Source organism: Phalangium opilio, unplaced genomic scaffold, assembly GCF_054372755.1.
Source record: "Phalangium opilio isolate 3A_F unplaced genomic scaffold, DU_Popi_V2 ptg000002l_1, whole genome shotgun sequence".
Taxonomy (NCBI): domain Eukaryota; kingdom Metazoa; phylum Arthropoda; class Arachnida; order Opiliones; family Phalangiidae; genus Phalangium; species Phalangium opilio.
Genome location: NW_028324144.1, coordinates 17,193,666 through 17,210,519, shown reverse-complemented (window position 1 = coordinate 17,210,519; position 16,854 = coordinate 17,193,666). Strand labels below are relative to the sequence as shown.

General features: G+C 41.2%; 24 pseudogenes; all 24 read left to right on the top strand.

Moving 5' to 3' along the window:
- Positions 1-6,133: 6,133 nt before the first annotated feature.
- Positions 6,134-6,252, top strand: LOC149722258 (5S ribosomal RNA; annotated as a pseudogene).
- A 137-nt stretch (positions 6,253-6,389) lies between these two features.
- Positions 6,390-6,508, top strand: LOC149722257 (5S ribosomal RNA; annotated as a pseudogene).
- Positions 6,509-6,883: 375 nt separating this feature from the next.
- LOC149722256 (5S ribosomal RNA) lies at positions 6,884-7,002 on the top strand (annotated as a pseudogene).
- Positions 7,003-7,125: 123 nt separating this feature from the next.
- Positions 7,126-7,244, top strand: LOC149722255 (5S ribosomal RNA; annotated as a pseudogene).
- Positions 7,245-7,825: 581 nt separating this feature from the next.
- Positions 7,826-7,944, top strand: LOC149722254 (5S ribosomal RNA; annotated as a pseudogene).
- Positions 7,945-8,543: 599 nt separating this feature from the next.
- LOC149722253 (5S ribosomal RNA) lies at positions 8,544-8,662 on the top strand (annotated as a pseudogene).
- Positions 8,663-8,799: 137 nt separating this feature from the next.
- Positions 8,800-8,918, top strand: LOC149722252 (5S ribosomal RNA; annotated as a pseudogene).
- A 600-nt stretch (positions 8,919-9,518) lies between these two features.
- Positions 9,519-9,637, top strand: LOC149722251 (5S ribosomal RNA; annotated as a pseudogene).
- Positions 9,638-9,774: 137 nt separating this feature from the next.
- LOC149722250 (5S ribosomal RNA) lies at positions 9,775-9,893 on the top strand (annotated as a pseudogene).
- A 123-nt stretch (positions 9,894-10,016) lies between these two features.
- LOC149722249 (5S ribosomal RNA) lies at positions 10,017-10,135 on the top strand (annotated as a pseudogene).
- Positions 10,136-10,496: 361 nt separating this feature from the next.
- On the top strand, positions 10,497-10,615 carry LOC149722248 (5S ribosomal RNA; annotated as a pseudogene).
- A 136-nt stretch (positions 10,616-10,751) lies between these two features.
- Positions 10,752-10,870, top strand: LOC149722247 (5S ribosomal RNA; annotated as a pseudogene).
- Positions 10,871-12,867: 1,997 nt separating this feature from the next.
- LOC149722246 (5S ribosomal RNA) lies at positions 12,868-12,986 on the top strand (annotated as a pseudogene).
- A 118-nt stretch (positions 12,987-13,104) lies between these two features.
- LOC149722245 (5S ribosomal RNA) lies at positions 13,105-13,223 on the top strand (annotated as a pseudogene).
- A 360-nt stretch (positions 13,224-13,583) lies between these two features.
- LOC149722244 (5S ribosomal RNA) lies at positions 13,584-13,702 on the top strand (annotated as a pseudogene).
- Positions 13,703-13,836: 134 nt separating this feature from the next.
- Positions 13,837-13,955, top strand: LOC149722243 (5S ribosomal RNA; annotated as a pseudogene).
- A 598-nt stretch (positions 13,956-14,553) lies between these two features.
- Positions 14,554-14,672, top strand: LOC149722242 (5S ribosomal RNA; annotated as a pseudogene).
- Positions 14,673-14,809: 137 nt separating this feature from the next.
- On the top strand, positions 14,810-14,928 carry LOC149722241 (5S ribosomal RNA; annotated as a pseudogene).
- A 122-nt stretch (positions 14,929-15,050) lies between these two features.
- Positions 15,051-15,169, top strand: LOC149722240 (5S ribosomal RNA; annotated as a pseudogene).
- Positions 15,170-15,511: 342 nt separating this feature from the next.
- Positions 15,512-15,630, top strand: LOC149722239 (5S ribosomal RNA; annotated as a pseudogene).
- A 360-nt stretch (positions 15,631-15,990) lies between these two features.
- Positions 15,991-16,109, top strand: LOC149722238 (5S ribosomal RNA; annotated as a pseudogene).
- A 134-nt stretch (positions 16,110-16,243) lies between these two features.
- Positions 16,244-16,346, top strand: LOC149722237 (5S ribosomal RNA; annotated as a pseudogene).
- A 123-nt stretch (positions 16,347-16,469) lies between these two features.
- On the top strand, positions 16,470-16,588 carry LOC149722236 (5S ribosomal RNA; annotated as a pseudogene).
- Positions 16,589-16,725: 137 nt separating this feature from the next.
- LOC149722235 (5S ribosomal RNA) lies at positions 16,726-16,844 on the top strand (annotated as a pseudogene).
- The last annotated feature ends 10 nt before the right edge of the window (positions 16,845-16,854 follow it).

The following is a 16,854-nucleotide window of genomic DNA, read 5'->3' as shown; positions in this document are numbered from 1 at the left end:
ACTTTGCAGGCTCGTAACTCTGTTTCTACTGGAGATACGGGGATGTCCTTTGAGTATGTTATAGTCCAATTTGTCCCCCATCTAACCATACTAAAAATATTGAGCTACGACAAACAGGGGCCGAGTAATTAAGCTAAACGTAAACACACAACCCGTCCATAGGAAATGCATTAGACTATATTTTGCAGGCCCATAACTCTGTGTATACTAGAGATACGGGGATGTCCTTAGGATATGATATAGTCCAAATTGTCCCCCATCTAACCATTTTAAAAACATTGAGCTACGACAAACAGGGGCCGAGATATTAAGCAAAATGTTCGTCAACTTTGGTATCGTCTCACTTATTTTTATTATGTTACTTATGATTTTTGCACTAAACTTTGGAGGCTCATAACTCTTGTTCTACAAGAGGTACTGGGATCTCCTTTGGATATGTTATAGTACTCTTTGCTCCCCATACAAGGATACTTTAAACTTGAGGCTACCTCAATATCGTCGTCAACTTACTTTTTGTCTCACTTATTGTTAGAAGGTTACTTTTGACTTTTGAAAATATACTTTGCAGGCTCGTAACTCTGTTTCTACTGGAGATACGGGGATGTCCTTAGAGTATGTTATAGACCAATTTGTCCCCCATCTAGCCACACTAAGAATTAGGGCTACGACAAACAGTAGTCGAGTAATTAAGCTAATCGTAAACAAACAAACCCCTCCATAGGAAATACATTAGACTAAATTCTGGAGGCTCGTAACTCTGGTTCTACCAGAGATACGGGGATGTAAATAATGTGACCTTGACACAAATGTTCGGATAATTATAAAGGTCTTTGCATGTTCCAAGCAAAAAAAAAGCTTCGCGGTTTCAAACCTGTGGCCCTCCGGGAGTGAGGCGGATGCGATAACCGCTACACTAAAGATATGTTATTATTTTTAATCGAAAGAACAGGGTCAAGTAATTAAGCAATATGTGAACAAACAAACCCCTCCATAGAAAATGCATTAGACTATACTTTGCAAGGCCCATAACTCTGTGTCTACTAGAGATACCGGGATGTCCTTGGGATATGTTATAGTCCAATTTGTCCCCCATCTAACCATACTAAAAACATTGAGCTACGACAAACAGGGGCCGAGTAATTAAGCTAAACGTAAACAAACAACCCGTCCATAGGAAATGCATTAGACTATACTTTGCAGGCCCATTACTCTGTGTCTATTAGAGATACGGGGATGTCCTTAGGATATGATATAGTCCAAATTGTCCCCCATCTAACCATACTAAAAACTTTGGGCTACGACAAACAGGGGCCGAGTAATTAAGCTAAACGTAAACAAACAACCCCTCCATAGGAAATGCATTAGACTATACTTTGCAGGCTCGTAACTCTGTCTCTACTGGAGATACGGGGATGTCCTTTGAGTATGTTATAGTCCAATTTGTCCCCCATCTAACCATACTAAAATTTCTGAGCTTCCGTGGCTCAATGGTTAGCGCGTTCGGCTGTTAACCAATAGGTTGGTGGTTCGAGCCCACCCGGGAGCGGTGTTGTGGGATCTGAAATGTAACGTAGAAAGCCAAAGTTTTTGCACAATAAATGACGACCATTTAATTTTTGGGCTTCCGTGGCGCAATGGTTAGCGCGTTCGGCTGTTAACCAATAGGTTGGTGGTTCGACCCCATCCGGGAGCGGTGTTGTGAGGTCTCAGATGTGACGTAAAAAGTCAAGGTTTTTACATAATACCTGACGAGCATTTAACTTTTGGGCTTCCGTGTCGCAATGGTTAGCGCGTTCGGCTGTTAACCAATAGGTTGGTGGTTCGAGCCCATCCGGGAGCGGTGTTGTGAGGTCTCGGATGTGACGTAAAAAGTCAAGGTTTTTACACAATACCTAACGAGCATTTAACTTTTGGGCTTCCGTGGCGCAATGGTTTGCGCGTTCGGCTGTTAACCAATAGGTTGGTGGTTCGAGCCCATCCGGGAGCGGTGTAGTGAGGTCTCAGATGTGACGTAAAAAGTCAAGGTTTTTACACAATATCTGACGAGCATCTAATTTTTGGGCTTCCGTGGCGCAATGGTTAGCGCGTTCAGCTGTTAATCGAAAGGTTGGTGGTTCGAGCCCACCCGGGAGAGGTGTTGTGGGGTCTCAAATGTAACGTAGAAAGCCAAAGTTTTTCCACAATACCTGACAACCGTTTAATTTCTGAGCTTCCGTTTCTCAATGGTTAGCGCGTTCAGCTGTTAACCAATAGGTTGGTGGTTCGAGCCCACCCGGGAGCGGTGTTGTGTGATCTCAAATGTAACGTAGAAAGCCAAAGTTTTTACACAATACCTGACGACCATTTAATTTTTGGGCTTCCGTGGCGCAATGGTTAGCGCGTTCGGCTGTTAACCAATAGGTTGGTGGTTCGAGCCCATCCGGGAGCGGTGTTGTGAGGTCTCAGATGTGACGTAAAAAGTCAAGGTTTTTACACAATACCTGACGAGCATTTAATTTTTGGGCTTCCGTGGCACAATGGTTAGTGCAATCAGCTGTTAACCGAAAGGTTGGTGGTTCGAGCCCAAACGAGAGAGGATTTGTGGGGTCTCAGATGTAGCGAGAAAAGTCGTAACTTTTCAACAATACCTGACAACCATTTAATTTCTGGGCGTCCGTGGCGCAATGGTTAGCGCGTTCGGCTGTTAACCGAAAGGTTGGTGGTTCGAGCCCATCCGGGAGCGGTGTTGTGAGGTCTCAGATGTAGCGTGAAAAGTCAAACTTTTTCCATAATACGTGATAACCATTTATTTTCTGAGCTTCCGTGGCTCAATGGTTAGCGCGTTCGGCTGTTATCCAATAGGTTGGTGGTTCGAGCCCACCCGGGAGCGGTGTTTTGGGATCTCAAATGTAACGTAAATAGCCAAAGTTTTTCCACAATACCTGACGACCATTTAATTTTTGGGCCTCAGTGGCGCAATGGTTAGCGCGTTCAGCTGTTAACCGAAAGGTTGGTGGTTCGAGCCCAAACGAGAGAGGATTTGTGGGGTCTCAGAAGTAGCGTGAAAAGTCGTAACTTTTCAACAATACCTGACAACCATTTAATTTTTGGGCGTCCGTGGCGCAATGGTTAGCGCGTTCGGCTGTTAACGGAAAGGTTGGTGGTTCGAGCCCATCCAGGAGCGGTGTTGTGACGTCTCAGATGTGACGTAAAAAGTCAAGGTTTTTACACGATACCTGACGAGCATTTAACTTTTGGGCTTCCGTGGCGCAATGGTTAGCGCGTTCGGCTGTTAACCAATAGGTTGGTGGTTCGAGCCCATCCGGGAGCGGTGTTGTGAGGTCTCAGATGTGACGTAAAAAGTCAAGGTTTTTACACAATACCTGACGAGCATTTAACTTTTGGGCTTCCGTGGCGCAATGGTTAGCGCGTTCGGCGGTTAACCAATAGGTTGGTGGTTCGAGCCCATCCGGGAGCGGTGTTGTGAGGTCTCAGATGTGACGTAAAAAGTCAAGTTTTTTGCACAATACCTGACGAGCATTTAGCTTTTGGGCTTCCGTGGCGCAATGGTTAGCGCGTTCGGCTGTTAACCAATAGGTTGGTGGTTCGAGCCCATCCGGGAGCGGTGTTGTGAGGTCTCAGATGTGACGTAAAAAGTCAAGGTTTTTACACAATACCTGACGAGCATGTAATTTTTGGGCTTCCGTGGCACAATGGTTAGCGCGTTCAGCTGTTAATCGAAAGGTTGGTGGTTCGAGCCCACCCGGGAGAGGTGTTGTGGGGTCTCAAATGTAACGTAGAAAGCCAAAGTTTTTCCACAATACCTGACAACAATTTAATTTCTGAGCTTCCGTGGCTCAATTGTTAGCGCGTTCGGCTGTTAACCAATAGGTTGGTGGTTCGACCCCATCCGGGAGCGGTGTTGTGAGGTCTCAGATGTGACGTAAAAAGTCAAGGTTTTTACATAATACCTGACGAGCATTTAACTTTTGGGCTTCCGTGTCGCAATGGTTAGCGCGTTCGGCTGTTAACCAATAGGTTGGTGGTTCGAGCCCATCCGGGAGCGGTGTTGTGAGGTCTCAGATGTGACGTAAAAAGTCAAGGTTTTAACACAATACCTAACGAGCATTTAACTTTTGGGCTTCCGTGGCGCAATGGTTAGCGCGTTCAGCTGTTAATCGAAAGGTTAGTGGTTCGAGCCCACGCTGGAGAGGTGTTGTGGGGTCTCAAATGTAACGTAGAAAGCCAAAGTTTTTCCACAACACCTGACAACCATTTAATTTCTGAGCTTCCGTGGCTCAATGGTTAGCGCGTTCGGCTGTTAACCAATAGGTTGGTTGTTCGAGCCCATCCGGGAGGGGGGTTGTGAGGTCTCAGATGTGACGTAAAAAGTCAAGGTTTTTACACAATACCTGACGAGCATTTAACTTTTGGGCTTCCGTGGCGCAATGGTTAGCGCGTTCGGCGGTTAACCAATAGGTTGGTGGTTCGAGCCCATCCGGGAGCGGTGTTGTGAGGTCTCAGATGTGACGTAAAAAGTCAAGTTTTTTGCACAATACCTGACGAGCATTTAGCTTTTGGGCTTCCGTGGCGCAATGGTTAGCGCGTTCGGCTGTTAACCAATAGGTTGGTGGTTCGAGCCCATCCGGGAGCGGTGTTGTGAGGTCTCAGATGTGACGTAAAAAGTCAAGGTTTTTACACAATACCTGACGAGCATTTAACTTTTGGGCTTCCGTGGCGCAATGGTAAGCGCGTTCGGCTGTTAACCAATAGGTTGGTGGTTCGAGCCCATCCGGGAGCGGTGTTGTGAGGTCTCAGATGTGACGTAAGAAGTCAAGGTTTTTACACAATACCTGACGAGTATTTAACTTTTGGGCTTCCGTGGCGCAATGGTTAGCGCGTTCGGCTGTTAATCAATAGGTTGGTGGTTCGAGCCCATCCGGGAGCGGTGTTGTGAGGTCTTAGATGTGACGTAAAAAGTCAAGGTTTTTACACAATACCTGACGAGCATTTAATTTTTTGGATTCCGTGGCGCAATGGTTAGCGCGTTCAGCTGTTAATCGAAAGGTTAGTGGTTCGAGCCCACGCGGGAGAGGTGTTGTGGGGTCTCAAATGTAACGTAGAAAGCCAAAGTTTTTCCACAACACCTGACAACCATTTAATTTCTGAGCTTCCGTGGCTCAATGGTTAGCGCGTTCGGCTGTTAACCAATAGGTTGGTGGTTCGAGCCCATCCGGGAGCGGTGTTGTGAGGTCTCAGATGTGACGTAAAAAGTCAAGGTTTTTACACAATACCTGACGAGCATTTAACTTTTGGGCTTCCGTGGCTCAATGGTTAGCGCGTTCGGCGGTTAACCATTAGGTTGGTGGTTCGAGCCCATCCGGGAGCGGTGTTGTGAGGTCTCAGATGTGACGTAAAAAGTCAAGTTTTTTGCACAATACCTGACGAGCATTTAGCTTTTGGGCTTCCGTGGCGCAATGGTTAGCGCGTTCGGCTGTTAAGCAATAGGTTGGTGGTTCGAGCCCATCCGGGAGCGATGTTGTGAGGTCTCAGATGTGACGTAAAAAGTCAAGGTTTTTACACAATACCTGACGAGCATTTAAATTTTGGGCTTCCTTGGCGCAATGGTTAGCGCGTTCGGCTGTTAACCAATAGGTTGGTGGTTCGAGCCCACCCGGGAGCGGTGTTGTGGGATCTGAAATGTAACGTAGAAAGCCAAAGTTTTTGCACAATAAATGACGACCATTTAATTTTTGGGCTTCCGTGGCGCAATGGTTAGCGCGTTCGGCTGTTAACCAATAGGTTGGTGGTTCGACCCCATCCGGGAGCGGTGTTGTGAGGTCTTAGATGTGACGTAAAAAGTCAAGGTTATAAAGATGAAGGTTAATTTGTCTCACTTAATTTAAATTCGAATTTTTAACTAGCACTCTCGGCAACGGCCATATCACGCTGAGAACACCGGTTCTCGTCCGATCGCCGACGTTAGCAGCGTCGAGCGCAGTCAGTACTTGGGAATACTGCGTGCCGTTGGCTTTTCACTTTTGTTTCCTCTATTAAATTCCACCCGATTTGAAAAAAGCACACATATCTTCTTTTTGTTATTGTTTTATAAAGATGAAAGTTAATTAAATTCAAATTATTAACTAGCACTCTCGGCAACGGCCATATCACGCTGAATACACCGGTGTTCGTCCGAAAACCGAAGTTAAGCAGCGTCGAGCGTAGTCACTACTTGGGAGGGAGACCACTTAGGTACACTGCGTGCCGTTGGCTTTTTCACTTTTTTTTCCTCTTTTAAATTCCAATCGATTTGAAAAGAGCAAACTTATTTTCTTTTTGTTATTGTTTTAAAAAGATGATGGTTAATTTGTCTCACTTAATTTAAATTCGAATTATTAACTAGCACTCTCGGCAACGACCATATCACGCTGAAAAAAGCGGTTCTCGTCCGATCACCGAAGTTAAGCAGCGTCGAGCGCAGTCAGTACTTGGGATGGAGACCACTTAGGAACACTGCGAGCCGTTGATTTTTTCACTTTTTTTTTCCTCTTATAAATTTTAATAGATATGAAAAAAGCAAACATGTTTTTTTTGTTATTGTTTTAAAATGATGAAGGTTAATTTGTCTCACTTAATTTAAATTCGAATTATTAACAAGCACTCTCGGCAACGGCCATATCACGCTGAAAACACCGGTTTTCGTCCGATCACCGAAGTTAAGCAGCGTCGAGCGCATACAGTACTTGGGAATACTGGGTTCCGTTGGTTTTTCACTTTTTTTTCCTCTTTTAAATTCCAATCGATTTGAAAAGAGCAAACTTATTTTCTTTTTGTTATTGTTTTAAAAAGATGATGGTTAATTTGTCTCACTTAATTTAAATTCGAATTATTAACTAGCACTCTCGGCAACGACCATATCACGCTGAAAAAAGCGGTTCTCGTCCGATCACCGAAGTTAAGCAGCGTCGAGCGCAGTCAGTACTTGGGATGGAGACCACTTAGGAACACTGCGAGCCGTTGGCTTTTTCACTTTTTTTTCCTCTTTTAAATTTTAATAGATATGAAAAAAGCAAACATATCTTCTTTTTTGTTATTGTTTTATAAAGATGAAAGTTAATTAAATTCAAATTATTAACTAGCACTCTCGGCAACGGCCACATCACGCTGAATACACCGGTTCTCGTCCGATAACCGAAGTTAAGCAGCGTCGAGCGCAGTCAGTACTTGGGAGGGAGACCACTTAGGAACACTGCGTGCCGTTGATTTTTTCACTTTTTTTTTCCTCTTATAAATTTTAATAGATATGAAAAAAGCAAACATGTTTTTTTTGTTATTGTTTTAAAATGATGAAGGTTAATTTGTCTCACTTAATTTAAATTCGAATTATTAACAAGCACTCTCGGCAACGGCCATATCACGCTGAAAACACCGGTTTTCGTCCGATCACCGAAGTTAAGCAGCGTCGAGCGCATACAGTACTTGGGAATACTGGGTTCCGTTGGTTTTTCACTTTTGTTTCCTCTTTTAAATTCCACCCGATATGAAAGAAGCAAACATATCTTCTTTTTGTTATTGTTTTATAAAGATGAAAGTTAATTAAATTCAAATTATTAACTAGCACTCTCGGCAACGGCCGTATCACGCTGAATACACCGGTTCTCGTCCGATAACCGAAGTTAAGCAGCGTCGAGCGCAGTCAGTACTTGGGAACACTGCATGCCGACGGCTTTTTCACTTTTGTTTCCTCTTAAATTCCACCAGATATGAAAAAACAAACATATCTTCTTATTGTTATTTTTTATAAAGATGAAGGTTAATTAAGTTCAAATTATTAACTAGCACTCTCGGCAACGGCCATATCACGCTGAATACACCGGTTCTCGTCCGATAACTGAAGTTAAGCAGCGTCGAGCGCAGTCACTACTTGGGAGGGCGACAACTTAGGAACACTGCGTGCCGTTAGCTTTTTCACTTTCTTTTTCCTCTTTTAAATTCCAATAGATATGAAAAAAGCAAACATATTTTCTTGTTTTTATTGTTTTAAAAAGATGAAGGTTAATTTGTCTCACTTAATTTAAATTCGAATTATTATCTAGCACTCTCGGAAACGGCCATATCACGCTGAGAACACCGGTTCTCGTCCGATCGCCGACGTTAGCAGCGTCGAGCGCAGTCAGTACTTGGGAATACTGCGTGCCGTTGGCTTTTTCACTTTTGTTTCCTCTTTTAAATTCCACCCGATATGAAAAAAGCAAATATATCTTCTTTTTTTTATTGTTTTATAAAGATGAAGGTTAATTTGTCTCACTTAATTTAAATTCGAATTTTTAACTAGCACTCTCGGCAACGGCCATATCACGCTGAGAACACCGGTTCTCGTCCGATCGCCGACGTTAGCAGCGTCGAGCGCAGTCAGTACTTGGGAATACTGCGTGCCGTTGGTTTTTCACTTTTGTTTCCTCTTTTAAATTCCACCCGATTTGAAAAAGCACAGATATCTTCTTTTTGTTATTGTTTTATAAAGATGAAAGTTAATTAAACTAAAATTATTAACTAGCACTCTCGGCAACGGCCATATCACGCTGAATACACCGGTTCTCGTCCGATAACTGAAGTTAAGCAGCGTCGAGCGCAGTCACTACTTGGGAGGGAGACCACTTAGGAACACTGCGTGCCGTTGGCTTTTTCACTTTTTTTTCCTCTTTTAAATTTTAATAGATATGAAAAAAGCAAACATGTTTTCATTTTGTTATTGTTTTAAAATGATGAAGGTTAATTTGTCTCACTTAATATAAATTCGAATTATTAACTAGCACTCTCGGCAACGAGCATATCACGCTGAATACAGCGGTTCTCGTCCGATCACCGAAGTTAAGCAGCGTCGAGCGCAGTCAGTACTTGGGATGGAGACCACTTAGGAACACTGCGTGCCGTTGGCTTTTTCACTTTTTTTTCCTCTTTTAAATTTTAATAGATATGAAAAAAGCAAACATGTTTTCATTTTGTTATTGTTTTAAAATGATGAAGGTTAATTTGTCTCACTTAATTTAAATTCGAATTATTAACTAGCACTCTCGGCAACGGCCATATCACGCTGAGAACACCGGTTCTCGTCCGATCGCCGACGTTAGCAGCGTCGAGCGCAGTCAGTACTTGGGAATACTGCGTGCCGTTGGCTTTTTCACTTTTGTTTCCTCTTTTAAATTCCACCCGATATGAAAAAAGCAAACATATCTTCTTTTTGTTATTGTTTTATAAAGATGAAGGTTAATTTGTCTCACTTAATTTAAATTCGAATTTTTAACTAGCACTCTCGGCAACGGCCATATCACGCTGAAAACATCGGTTTTCGTCCGATCACCGAAGTTAAGCAGCGTCGAGCGCATACAGTACTTGGGAATACTGGGTTCCGTTGGTTTTTCACTTTTGTTTCCTCTTTTAAATTCCACCCGATATGAAAGAAGCAAACATATCTTCTTTTTGTTATTTTTTTATAAAGATGAAAGTTAATTAAATTAAAATTATTAAATAGCACTCTCGGCAACGGCCATATCACGCTGAATACACCGGTTCTCGTCCGATAACTGAAGTTAAGCAGCGTCGAGCGCAGTCACTACTTGGGAGGGAGACCACTCAGGAACACTGCGTGCAGTTGGATTTTTCACTTTTTTTTCCTCTTTTAAATTTTAATAGATATGAAAAAAGCAAACATGTTTTCATTTTGTTATTGTTTTAAAATGATGAAGGTTAATTTGTCTCACTTAATTTAAATTCGAATTATTAACTAGCACTCTCGGCAACGAGCATATCACGCTGAATACAGCGGTTCTCGTCCGATCACCGAAGTTAAGCAGCGTCGAGCGCAGTCAGTACTTGGGATGGAGACCACTTAGGAACACTGCGTGCCGTTGGCTTTTTCACTTTTTTTTCCTCTTTTAAATTTTAATAGATATGAAAAAAGCAAACATATCTTCTTTTTTGTTATTGTTTTATAAAGATGAAAGTTAATTAAATTCAAATTATTAACTAGCACTCTCGGCAACGGCCATATCACGCTGAATACACCGGTTCTCGTCCGATCACCGAAGTTAAGCAGCGTCGAGCGCAGTCACTACTTGGGAGGGAGACCACTTAGGTACACTGCGTGCCGTTGGCTTTTTCACTTTTTTTCCTCTTTTAAATTCCAATAGATTTGAAAAAAGCAAACTTATTTTCTTTTTGTTTTTGTTTTAAAAAGATGATGGTTAATTTGTCTCACTTAATTTAAATTCGAATTATTACCTAGCACTCTCGGCAACGGCCATATCACGCTGAATACACCGGTTCTCGTCCGATAACCGAAGTTAAGCAGCGTCGAGCGCATACAGTACTTGGGAATACTGCGTGCCGTTTGCTTTTTCACTTTTGTTTCCTCTTTCAAATTCCACCAAATATGAAAAAAGCAAACATATCTTCTTTTTGTTATTGTTTTATAAAGATGAAAGTTAATTAAATTAAGATTATTAACTAGCACTCTCGGCAACGGCCATATCACGCTGAATGCACCGGTTCTCGTCCGATAACTGAAGTTAAGCAGCGTCGAGCGCAGTCACTACTTGGGAGGGAGACCACTTAGGAACACTGCGTGCCGTTGGCTTTTTCACTTTTTTTCCTCTTTTAAATTTTAATAGATATGAAAAAAGCAAACATGTTTTCATTTTGTTATTGTTTTAAAATGATGAAGGTTAATTTGTCTCACTTAATTTAAATTCGAATTATTAACTAGCACTCTCGGCAACGACCATATCACGCTGAATACAGCGGTTCTCGTCCGATCACCGAAGTTAAGCAGCGTCGAGCGCAGTCAGTACTTGGGATGGAGACCACTTAGGAACACTGCGTGCCGTTGGCTTTTTCACTTTTTTTTCCTCTTTTAAATTTTAATAGATATGAAACAAGTTGGGAAAACCAAAATATTACCTCTCCGTGTCGAGAAGATTATATAAACTTAAGTATCCAATGAAAACGTCGACCTTTTTGCCCTCATCCTTTCCCGCGCTTTGCGCTTCCTCATTTCATCCTTACTCTCAACATTATCTTCCTCCATTTTACATACAAAAATCAAATACTCACAAAAAGAAGCGGCAAAAACCTGCTGGCCCTATACAACCACTAAATTTGACTTAATGTCCAATTTCCAACAACAATAATATACCGGTAGTTTAATTGACAACCTACTAGCATCGAAATTCTCATTAAGAATGGCTCCCGCGGATAAAAAAGGGCAATTTTCAACTAGGTGGGTGTTATCTCATTAGATTTGAAAAATATCATTTGTCTTTTTTACCAATGCCTAACCGTTTGGATTTTTTAAAGCAATCTTAGCACCAAAAAATATTTTTTGATACAAAATAAATGTTTTATATTCTTATTAAGAATAAAACAAGAGGATAAAAAGGTCTGTCCTCTCGTAATTTTTTAAGCTTTTATCATGATTACTTTATACAACAGTAACAAGGAGTATAAACCCATTAGTGGAAGCAGTATTTTTTTTCCGAAACAATATCGCTTATGTTTATCCTCTCTAGACTTCGCTAAAAACGTATTACTCCTACGTAAAATATTAATAGACAGGCAAGGATTCATACCATTAAAGAAGGAGCGCAATATTATCCATATTTTCATTTCATATACAGAGAAAAGAAATTATTATGTTTCTGAGAGGAGCTTCCCATTTTTGTTGTTGTTTTGAAAAATATATCGCAATGCACGGGCCTTGATAGATATAGGAGGCAATGAATGAAATATATCACAATGCACGCGCCTTGATAGATATAGGAGGCAATGAATGAAATATATCACAATGCACGGGCCTTCATAGATATAGGAGGCAATGAAGGAAATATATCGCATGCACGGGCCTTGGTAGATATAGGAGGCAATGATAATCTCTCTCTTTGCACGAGAGGTTTATCTTTAATATTTAAATAAATATAATTATTTTTAATTATTTTAATCTTCAATAATTAACATTAATAATAGTTAAATCGTTTAAAATAAAGTTATACCTATTATCATCTCAAACTTTGCTAATATTGACGTTTAAAGTGAAGGGTACCCCTCTTGCCCGCTTTATTCAAATTTTGGGGTATATATACGATTCGTTTCCATTATAATAGTAAGGAAAAAGCGCAATTGCGAAAACCTTTGGTGGCGATCCCACCTTAGGGAGGCTAGACGTTTCTCGTAACCCTAGCTGATCGCCGCGTATATCCTAAAACCAAACGATGATAATGGAGTAGAAGCCAATGATACAGATTGGTGTCAATGTGGAATAGACGGAAGACCAGTGGATGGTGGTGTTAGAAGCCAGTGTAAGTGCAGACTGGTGTCAATGTGGGATTGACAAAGAACAGAAGATGGTGGTGATTGGAAGCCAGTATGTACAGACTGCTGTCCAAGTCGAATGGACGAAGACCAGAAGATGGTGGTGATTAGAAGCCAGTATGTACAGACTGGTGTCCGTGTGGGATGGACATAGACCAGAAGATGGTGGTGATTAGAAGCCAGTATGTACAGACTGGTGGCCGTGTGGGATGGACAAAGACCAGAAGATGGTGGTGTGAGAACTCAAGTAGAGGAGCCATTTCCGTGACTGTGAAAGCAGTTCGGAAATGGCGAACACGTTTGCTCCGATACGCAAACTGCGAACGCGGTCACGTGGGTGTAACAACGGACAGACAGACAGACAGACACACAGACAGACAGACAGACACACAGACACGGCCGTTACAGAACCTCTCCTGGACTACGTCACACGGAGAGGTAAAAAGCAAACATATCTTCATTTTTGTTATTGTTTTATAAAGATGAAAGTTAATTAAATTCAAATTATTAACTTGCACTCTCGGCAACGGCCATATCACGCTGAATACACCGGTTCTCGTCCGATAACCGAAGTTAAGCAGCGTCGAGCGCAGTCAGTACTTGGGAGGGAGACCACTTAGGAACACTGCGTGCCGTTTTTTCACTTTTTTTCCCTCTTATAAATTTTAATAGATATGAAAAAGCAAACATATCTTCTTTTTTAATATTGTTTTATAAAGATGAAAGTTAATTAAATTCAAATTATTAACTAGCACTCTCGGCAACGGCCATATCACGCTGAATACACCGGTTCTCGTCCGATCACCGAAGTTAAGAAGCGTCGAGCGCAGTCAGTACTTATGAGGGCGACCACTTAGGAACACTGCGTGCCGTTAGCTTTTTCACTTTTTTTTCCTCTTTTAAATTCCAATAGATATAAAAAAGCAAACATATTTTCTTTTTGTTATTGTTTTAAAAAGATGAAGGTTAATTTGTCTCACTTAATTTAAGTTCGAATTATTATCTAGCACTCTCGGCAACGGCCATATCACGCTGAGAACACCGGTTCTCGTCCGATCGCCGACGTTAGCAGCGTCGAGCGCAGTTAGTACTTGGGAATACTGCGTGCCGTTGGCTTTTTCACTTTTGTTTCCTCTTTTAAATTCCACCCGATATGAAAAAAGCAAACATATCTTCTTTTTGTTATTGTTTTATAAAGATGAAAGTTGATTTAGTTCAAATTATTAACTAGCATTCTCGGCAACGGCCATAACACGCTGAATACACCGGTTCTCGTCCGATCACCGAAGTTAAGCAGCGTCGAGCGCAGTCAGTACTTGGGAGGGAGACCACTTAGGAACACTGCGTGCCGTTGGGTTTTTCACTTTTTTTCCTCATTTAAATTTTAATAGATATGAAAAAAGCAAACATGTTTTTTTTGTTATTGTTTTAAAATTATGAAGGTTAATTTGTCTCACTTAATTTAAATTCGAATTATTATCTAGCACTCTCGGCAACGGCCATATCACGCTGAACACACCGGTTTTCGTCCGATCACCGAAGTTAAGCAGCGTCGAGCGCAGTCACTACTTGGGAGGGAGACCACTTAGGAACACTGCGTGCCGTTGGCTTTTTCACTTTTTTTTCCTCTTTTAAATTTTAATAGATATGAAAAAAGCAAACATGTTTTCATTTTGTTATTGTTTTAAAATGATGAAGGTTAATTTGTCTCACTTAAAATAAATTCGAATTATTAACTAGCACTCTCGGCAACGGCCATATCACGCTGAGAACACCGGTTCTCGTCCGATCGCCGACGTTAGCAGCGTCGAGCGCAGTCAGTACTTGGGAATACTGCGTGCCGTTGGCTTTTTCACTTTTGTTTCCTCTTTTAAATTCCACCCGATATGAAAAAAGCAAACATATCTTCTTTTTGTTATTGTTTTATAAAGATGAAGGTTAATTTGTCTCACTTAATTTAAATTCGAATTTTTAACTAGCACTCTCGGCAACGGCCATATCACGCTGAGAACACCGGTTCTCGTCCGATCGCCGACGTTAGCAGCGTCGAGCGCAGTCAGTACTTGGGAATACTGCGTGCCGTTTGTTTTTCACTTTTGTTTCCTCTTTTAAATTCCACCCGATTTGAAAAAGCACAGATATCTTCTTTTTGTTATTGTTTTATAAAGATGAAAGTTAATTAAATTAAAATTATTAACTAGCACTCTCGGCAACGGCCATATCACGCTGAATACACCGGTTCTCGTCCGATAACTGAAGTTAAGCAGCGTCGAGCGCAGTCACTACTTGGGAGGGAGACCACTTAGGAACACTGCGTGCCGTTGGCTTTTTCACTTTTTTTTCCTCTTTTAAATTTTAATAGATATGAAAAAAGCAAACATGTTTTCATTTTGTTATTGTTTTAAAATGATGAAGGTTAATTTGTCTCACTTAATTTAAATTCGAATTATTAACTAGCACTCTCGGCAACGACCATATCACGCTGAATACAGCGGTTCTCGTCCGATCACCGAAGTTAAGCAGCGTCGAGCGCAGTCAGAACTTGGGATGGAGACCACTTAGGAACACTGCGTGCCGTTGGCTTTTTCACTTTTTTTCCTCTTTTAAATTTTAATAGATATGGAAAAAGCAAACATATCTTCATTTTTGTTATTGTTTTATAAAGATGAAAGTTAATTAAATTCAAATTATTAACTTGCACTCTCGGCAACGGCCATATCACGCTGAATACACCGGTTCTCGTCCGATAACCGAAGTTAAGCAGCGTCGAGCGCAGTCAGTACTTGGGAGGGAGACCACTTAGGAACACTGCGTGCCGTTTTTTCACTTTTTTTCCCTCTTATAAATTTTAATAGATATGAAAAAGCAAACATATCTTCTTTTTTGTTATTGTTTTATAAAGATGAAAGTTAATTAAATTCAAATTATTAACTAGCACTCTCGGCAACGGCCATATCACGCTGAATACACCGGTTCTCGTCCGATAACCGAAGTTAAGCAGCGTCGAGCGCATACAGTACTTGGGAATAGTGCGTTCCGTTGGTTTTTCACTTTTGTTTCCTCTTTTAAATTCCACTCGATATGAAAGAAGCAAACATATCTTCTTTTTGTTATTGTTTTATAAAGATGAAAGTTAATTAAATTCAAATTATTAACTAGCACTCTCGGCAACGGCCATATCACGCTGAATACACCGGTTCTCGTCCGATCACCGAAGTTAAGAAGCGTCGAGCGCAGTCAGTACTTGGGAGGGCGACCACTTAGGAACACTGCGTGCCGTTAGCTTTTTCACTTTTTTTTCCTCTTTTAAATTCCAATAGATATAAAAAAGCAAACATATTTTCTTTTTGTTATTGTTTTAAAAAGATGAAGGTTAATTTGTCTCACTTAATTTAAGTTCGAATTATTATCTAGCACTCTCGGCAACGGCCATATCACGCTGAGAACACCGGTTCTCGTCCGATCGCCGATGTTAGCAGCGTCGAGCGCAGTCAGTACTTGGGAATACTGCGTGCCGTTGGCTTTTTCACTTTTGTTTCCTCTTTTAAATTCCACCCGATATGAAAAAAGCAAACATATCTTCTCTTTGTTATTGTTTTATAAAGATGAAAGTTGATTTAGTTCAAATTATTAACTAGCATTCTCGGCAATGGCCATATCACGCTGAATACACCGGTTTTCGTCCGATCACCGAAGTTAAGCAGCGTCGAGCGCAGTCAGTACTTGGGAGGGAGACCACTTAGGAACACTGCGTGCCGTTGGGTTTTTCACTTTTTTTCCTCTTTTAAATTTTAATAGATATGAAAAAAGCAAACATGTTTTTTTTGTTATTGTTTTAAAATTATGAAGGTTAATTTGTCTCACTTAATTTAAATTCGAATTATTAACTAGCACTCTCGGCAACGGCCATATCACGCTGAAAACACCGGTTCTCGTCCGATCACCGAAGTTAAGCAGCGTCGAGCGCATACAGTACTTGGGAATACTGCGTGCCGTTGGCTTTTTCACTTTTGTTTCCTCTTTCAAATTCCACCAGATATGAAAAAAAGCAAACATATCTTCTTTCTGTTATTGTTTTATAAAGATGAAAGTTAATTTAAATCAAATTATTAACTAGCACTATCGGCAACGGCCATAACACGCTGAATACACCGGTTCTCGTCCGATAACTGAAGTTAAGCAGCGTCGAGCGCAGTCACTACTTGGGAGGGAGACCACTTAGGAACACTGCGTGCCGTTGGCTTTTTCACTTTTTTTTCCTCTTTTAAATTTTAATAGATATGAAAAAAGCAAACATGTTTTCATTTTGTTATTGTTTTAAAATTATGAAGGTTAATTTGTCTCACTTAATTTAAATTCGAATTATTAACTAGCACTCTCGGCAACGACCATATCACGCTGAATACAGCGGTTCTCGTCCGATCACCGAAGTTAAGCAGCGTCGAGCGCAGTCAGTACTTGGGATGGAGACCACTTAGGAACACTGCGTGCCGTTGGCTTTTTCACTTT